This window comes from Perna viridis, chromosome 9, assembly GCF_037379345.1.
Source record: "Perna viridis isolate PV_CMFRI_1.1 ecotype Kerala chromosome 9, ASM3737934v1, whole genome shotgun sequence".
Taxonomy (NCBI): Eukaryota; Metazoa; Mollusca; class Bivalvia; order Mytilida; family Mytilidae; genus Perna; species Perna viridis.
Window position 1 is genome coordinate 27,067,577 of NC_142453.1, and position 7,973 is coordinate 27,075,549.

Here is a 7,973-nt window from a genome sequence, read left to right on the forward strand (position 1 = left end):
TCTTTTTGTGTTCTTTCTTAATTGCTTTACCTTCAGATTTTTACGATGTCTCTGAATCGCTCTGTTTCGATACTTCGGTATTGTTTTGCAGATTCGTTGATACAAAGGTGTAAATTCCTCTATTATTGCTAATAGGGACTTCAGAGTCCATGTAATCAACAGAAGTATTTCAAGACATTGGGGAAAGTAAAAAAATAAATTGCTTACACACTGGTAGAATAGTTCTTATTGTTCTGTAACAGATGGTTTCAGATACCTGCTCAAAAACCTAAAATAGGCGCAATCAAAATATTTTGTATAGATGACATATAGTCCTGTTTGCCATTTTTTTAAGATTTTAAGTCAATGACCCCAGCAACTTAAAATCAGCAGCGGCAAGTTCGATCACGAAAACAATGAAGTCGAAATTCCAATAGTGTAACCAAGTTACGGTATTTATCTACAATGTAGCTGGAGAAACAACATCTTCCACATGTAGCAGACTGGTTATAAAATCATTTATAAATAAATGATTGGTACTTTTGTATTTTGCAACTTAATTTATTTTCTGTTAGTTAGAGACACTGATTTGTGAATGAACATCACAAACAATGTAAACAAATGCATGATTATTTTCAACCAGCTACAATGAACTAGTCTGTATACATGACTTGGGATAAAACAACTTTTGATGAGATACATTTGATTTATTTTGTTCAAACAGACAATTGATTATTTGATATTAGTCTGTTGGCGACAGAGTCTAAAGCATCTCAAAAAAGTATGTATCTGAAGCTTTCTGCTCGAAGTATCGTGCATTGCGAAAATATGTTAAGCTATGACAGTTAACAGCGGAAGTCGTTTTGTGCTACTTCCAGTTTAGTGTTATTTACGAAGTACACGTATATCACAATGGTATGTTTAAAATTTGACTGAGACCCATAGCATAGCAAATTCTCGCATTAAGCCGTATTGCGGTATTTCATCATATCATGCCAGTTTGTCTTTAAAAAATGAACAAATGATAAATGTAGTAGATACAATTTTCCCCCAGCAGTTATATATGCGAGCAACCAAAAAGGAAAGAATCGTTCAAACTTTCGAATACATAAAAAAAATAAACAACACAAAGTAGAAAATATTACGATAGCCTATTGAGCACATTTTCGTAAACTAGAAAATTCACAAATGATAGCTTTTTGAGAAAAAAAATCTCGATCTCCATAATGCTTGTTTGCATAATAAAAAAAAATATTTTGCGTTATTACCCGTAAGTTTTGCGGTTTAACGCGTCACGCAAAAAATATGTTTTAGTCTACGAAAATGAGGTCAATGGGCTTTTGTAAAATATCCCTTCAAAAGGAATACATAGAAAAAAAACTTATACAATAGTAACGAATTATCGATATAGAATAAGAATTTCTTTCAAGATGAACTTCGAATCATTAGCGACAGTTATGAAATACAACTACGGGAAATGTATACAGACGATAAATTAATTTTACACCAGAAGCAACATTATTCTGTTACACAATACACTCATTATATCAAAATAAAAGTATTGTTTCAGAAACTACATAGTTTCTGTAAGGCAATAGAAACAGTGAGTTCAACAACAATGATATACATGTACCTTATCTCTGCTGCTGCTGCTACAGTTCGAAAACGTTTTAAAGTGAAATTAACAAAATTAACAAAATTGTCGGCCAAAAGGTACTTCAACACCCAGGACTCACCCCAGGGTAACATCTATGTTGACGATAGCATATGACGTAGAAATTTCAATTTTATGCATCTATATTATTGACTCTTAGGTGTACTATTATGGAATCTATTGCCCCCCCCCCCCCACACACACACCCTAGTATATACTGTTAATGTTTTCAGCAAATTTAAAATTGGTATTTCAGGTAAGTGTGTTTAGTGTTGTTTTTATAATTAGATCCATTTTTCAATGCAATAAATGACTTTCCATTAACTAAATAAATGTTCAAGTAATACACATAACCACAGGATTACGTCACAAGGAAGTTATGAACTCAGATTTGATTTACGAGCTTAAGAAGGCATTACATGAATCATCTTCCAAATATACCGAAGAAAATATTTTCATAATGATGGAAGTTGAATCGACAACATATTTCTCAGTGTGGTGGACGCCTTTTTCAACAAACGTCGACATTTCTATGGGAACAGAATGCGATATCATAGCACGCTTAATCTTCCTGTTCCATTACAGTTGGTCACCCTTGATAAAACAAAACGTACGAAAGAATTCTAGTAGACACTACGGGGTTTGCATTGTCAATTCCAAATAATAACAGGGAGGATTTAAATTCTAGTCTTTTAGTTTTGACTTGTTTTAAACTTTTAATTTTTTTCTTTTTGTATTTTGCTTATTTTTAAATATTACCTGCGCTTGTTGAAAATTTAACTTTGCCTTGAATTCAAAGTAATAACATCTTCGTCTAAAGAGTATCCATCCAGCATCACTTTTGATAAATCCACCTTCAAGACACCAGTTAAAATTGACAAAGCATACATACTTACACAAGTTTCATATCAGATATGAACTCTTTTGGTATTTTTAAAATATTAATTGTATATTATTTTTATAATTATCAGTATTTTTTTACTTCGTTTTAACATACGACTAAAAAATTCTATACATGCTCGTTTATACAATTTAAAATCAAATGTAGGTTTGAAAGTACCCTGTTTACCTTCATCTCTTTTTTTTGCCTTTTATGCCATCTCTGCCGGTCAGTCCCCTCGCCCCCTTTGGTCCCTGGTCTCCAACGTTTCATTTCGGACCCTGAAGTCTAGTTTGTCCTTCGACACCTTGATTTCTAACATTGCCTTTTTCCCTGGATCACCCTCATCACCTTTATATCCAGTAAGTCCAATTATTTATCTACTTCCCGTGGACCCTTTGGCACCCGAATCACCCCTAGGACCAGTATCCTACTTCAATCCTTTTAAACCGGGTAAACCAACAAAGCCTGGTTGTCCTCGTTCTCCTTTTATCCCTTGCAAGCCAGCATCTCTTGGATTACCCCGAGTACCGGGTTCTCCTTTTTGACCTTTCATATTTTTGTAACCTCCGTCCTTAAATTCCTTTTTTGTTTCTTCTTTGTTCATTTTACCAGGAACGTTAACATCCAAAGCTCATTTCCACCCTAAGATAAAACTGAATGTAAAACAATGTTACGATCACATTGAGACATTACAATAAATAAAATGTAAGATAAAACTGAATGTAAAACAATGTTACGATCACATTGAGACATTAAAATAAAATTTAAGATACATGTTTTGACATTTTTGTGTGTTTAATGTGTGCATGAAACGTTATCAATTGATAATTGATATTGTCATCAAATGTCAGTACGTATTTTCCAATTAAAGCGTTCATAACCTGTGGCTCTTACAGGAAATAGTGCTATGAAAACTATTCATACCGTTTTGGCAAATATTTTATTGAAAATAAACATATCTAAAGATGCATTCAAATTCAAAATTCGTTTTCGTTATTCCCAATAGCCAATTTTTTTTTCAGATTTGTATCCTATAGCAGTAATCAAAATGTCGTTTATTTCCAGCGTATTGACATCATTTAGTTACTTACATTCCCCGAACCCCTTTTACGGAAACATCATTGGAGAATACATTATATACCTCAACCACATTTAATAATTACATATGCGTAATTAGGAAGTTAAATAAAAGCGATTTAAAAAGATTTAAAAATTCACCACTTAACAGACACTGTGAAGTCAGCCTAATATTTATACCTACAAATAGAAATCGATGGAAAAAGAATCGGTTGACCGAACTAAATGACAAACGCGACGACTTTACATTCAATAATGTCAAATTTCCTTTCATCTGTGGCAAAATCCCTTCAGTACCTGCGTATGATGTGTATAACTCATACGTTATGCCAGAGCTTGCCGTAACTACGCAGACTTTTGTACCGCGCTAGACTTTTTACAATTATGCTTTTGTAACAGGGTTATGTTGCTACAAAAAAAAATGGATTCAGTTACTCGAATTGCATGAGTTTTACTACTTAAGATAGAAACAATGACAAATATTGATCCACTAACTGTGAACCCAAGGTTGGGACATGGTGTTATCATTTCTAGAGAAGTACAACTAACCGACAGAAACTGGGTTTTATGGGATATAAGAATATAAATTATGAATAAATAATAAGGAAGCTCAATTGTTCGCTTAATTTTGTTGAATCATATCAAAATATCCACATACATGAAAATTCCTAATTGCCTCTTCTTACTAATCAATTCAATGATTATATGAAAGGCTACACTTTGGTTTAATTGCACATCATAGACAAGAAAGTCGTTGCAATGTATCCGATTTTGTAAGGTAAAGTAATAGTTTCAAATGACTTTATTAAATTGAAAATATAAAATATAAAATTTTATACGACAATCGATATGATACTGCCACGCAATAGAATAATTATGAATAGTAATAATGTCGATAAAAAGTGTTTAATTTTCATATGAGCCAAAGCAAAGACATTTCCTCAACAATGAAAACCTTATCCTTGCTGCAGTTATCGGAATAGTTATTCAGCAGATGCGCTGCACTATGACGTCAAAACAACGTACTCTATTACAGTCTTCACAATCTGGTGACTATCTTTATGACTGATATTTTTAAATAACTAAACTAATACATGGTTGCTTTGAAAATGAGTGAACCATTAAACCATGCAAGATTTATCATAAAATCTTAGTAGTGTAATTTTCTATAAATCATTTAAAATTTTCAATAAAACTTTTAAAATACTATGGGTTTAAGGCTATTTTCTTTGATTGCATCGAAAAAAGAATTTGACAAGATTTCTTTTTGAGATCATTAGTAGGGACACGCGTGTGTTTTACTACAATTGAGATTCAAGGTTGTACATTACAAATATGTTTTTTCTGATGTTGTCTGAATTCCTGTTGTTAAAAGCATTTGTTCAATTCACCTGATGAGGGCACCGTAAATGTTTAGTAACATTTATTTATTTTAATCACAATCTGCAAAAATAAACAAATTAAGTAGATGTCTTTAAAAGAATCATGCAAAATCTGAAAGAGTAATCAAGGGAACCAAGGTTATAGCGGTAATCAAAAGAATGTAATCCAGGGACAAAGACCAGACATGGAAAACAGGCACACACAACAAAGAACACAAAGCAACTAAAATCATACATACAAAGTAACAAAAGTAAATGAGCAACTCGGACTCCACTAAAAACTGGTGATACACCCCAAAAAGGCTACATATTTTTATTTTTGTAATTAAGTTGTTTTATGGGTCTATACTATGAAATGTGTAATTATTCATTCAAGTCTGCCTGCTCTTAGAAGATAATTAACATTGAAAATCCAGTAGATTCTATTGTATTTCAGCGTCATTTACAGAGTTATCTCCCTTAATTTTAAAATCTACAGAGCATTCGGTATAATTTTTATCTCCTAAAAGAACATGTTATATGAAAAACCACATATTAATTTCTGTTTACTATGACATTTCAAAAAAATATCAAAAATAAAAATATGTAGGCTTTTTACCCATGAATCACATTTTGCATGATCCTTAGATGGAGTGCTTCTTAAATGAAAATGGTAGAATTTAATTCAAACGTTTTTGCAGGTATACTGCATATCAAATCAAAATTGTGTAATTTTGATTTTTATTTCATTTAATCTTTCTAGTACATCTTTGCTGCATTTACAATGACATTCTGGCTATGTGTAATAATAAACCTTTACCTTCTCATATCACTGTTATTGTATTTCTGCTTTTATACCCGACGCAAAGAAGTTGTGAGGTTATCATTTTGTTGACCCGTCTATGTATCCCTCTGTCCGTCCGTCTATCCGGGCGTCCGTCCCAACTTTTTGCTTTTTGAATAGCGCCTTCATTTTTATCTATTTCATCAAAACTTTGATAAATGGTAAGTAGTACTAAAAATCTTGTATGGAACTAATTTTCACAGACTTTGATTACCAGGAGAAGCACTTGTAGTGCTTGTCGCTTTGATAGGACCTTCATTCAAGTTCTTTCCAACATTGGTGAATCTGGATTGATTTTCACAGGCAACTGGTAAAAAATACCATTTTTTATAACCGCCAAACAAAGTGTCGAGACATTATGAGATACCCTTCGAATAGTGGCGTGTCCGTCCCTGACGGTTTCCAGATGATAAATTTAGAAGACATAAAAGAATCTTTGCATAACTATTTAGTATAATAAATTACAGATCAAATACGACCCTCAGATTTTCCACATATTTTTACACAAATTTTACAACCATTGTAAGTTGTTTTAACTCCACCCACGATTCTCTGGATGAATTAAAGTTATCTTTAAGAAATGTAAAACTTAATTATTTCGGAAATGTGGAGCCGAGATCTAATTTTCATTATTTGCCGCCATATTTTTTCATTCATTGTATCGATTAATTGGATTTATCCTTCTTGGAATATGGTTTTTTTTAGATAAATTTGAATGCTATAAAAGATGAAAATATAATGAAAAGTCCTTTTACATACTCTATTTCCATTGGTGGTGGGCGGGGCTTATTAAAAAAAACCTATGATTTAGGCTGGCAGCCTGAATAGCGTCTCTATTTTTGACATATTTCCTTTAAATTATGGTGGAAAGTTAGTAAAACAAACTAGGTCGGGATTGTGATTATTTTATTTGCATAGATGGAATAAAGTTTTGCGAAAGAGTGCAAATGTGTGGGGATGGGGTATTGTGAGATAGTTTTCTGAGGTTCTTTAATTACCCACTTCAAACTAACATAGAATCATTGAAAGGACTATATCATACCACGTGTCTATCCATTAAAACATTTCTATACAGTAAGAAGATCGTGTCATGTCATAGTTGATTTACTGATAATATATTTGCTGATTGATAAAAGACTAAGCTTGAATTTGTTCACATTTAAGGAAATGCAAAATAATTTTAATTTTACGGCTTTAGTAGACTTAAAGGCTACAAATTAACATTTATCAAAAACAATTTAAAAAAAAACTATTTTGGTTGGTAGTAATTTCAAAAATAAACCGTTGTTTACTGGGTATATTACTTGCATGGACGGCGGACACCTTATGGAACATGGATCATGCAAAATACATCCATGTACCAAAACTGAGAATGCAATTTATAATTGTTTTTTTTACACACTGTACTTGTTTCATGATTATTTGTCCTGATGTATTTCTGAATTAATGTTTTTTCTTCCATTTTGTCAACTGCGTTGGACAACATTTAGACTTATTTAACTAATTATCTGTGTAAGTTGGACCTAGAGAAAAGCAGAATAGTATTAGATGTCATTAATATCCAAGAGTTATTGAATAATACATATCCAATACTGTTGATGGCTTTGACTTATGAAAATCAATTTTATTTGGGAACACTTTTGCCAAATTATAACTTCTCGAATTTGTAGGTGTTGTGTTCTACGGAATGCAGCAACTTATATCATGTCGCTACTGAAGAAGGACCTCAACTCAAATCCTACATCCAAGTGTTTAGGTAGGGAATTACTACTTAAACGGTTAAACTTATGTTGATTGTAGCCTGGATAAACCGATAACCTGCCTAAATAAAACACTTTTTAAGTCCCTTCATTTTAGTGTCAATGTATGTAGAATCTTGGTAACCAACCACGTGTCAAATCTGTGCAAACTCAACAGTCTTAAAAAAGTTTGGCTAGGTCATGTTTCGTAAATCCCTACTGAATTGGAAAAAAAATACCGAAACTTCAATCATTGGACAATTCAGATAAATTCATAGCCTATAAGTGAAAATAGAAACTACAAAAAAATGATCCAAGAAGACAACTATCACCGCAAAAAAGCAAATATGGACACTTTTTTGTCCTTGGTGAAAATTAACAGTTACCCCAAAAAGACAAGAGAAGACAATTTGTGGTCCTTGAAACTGTCACCACA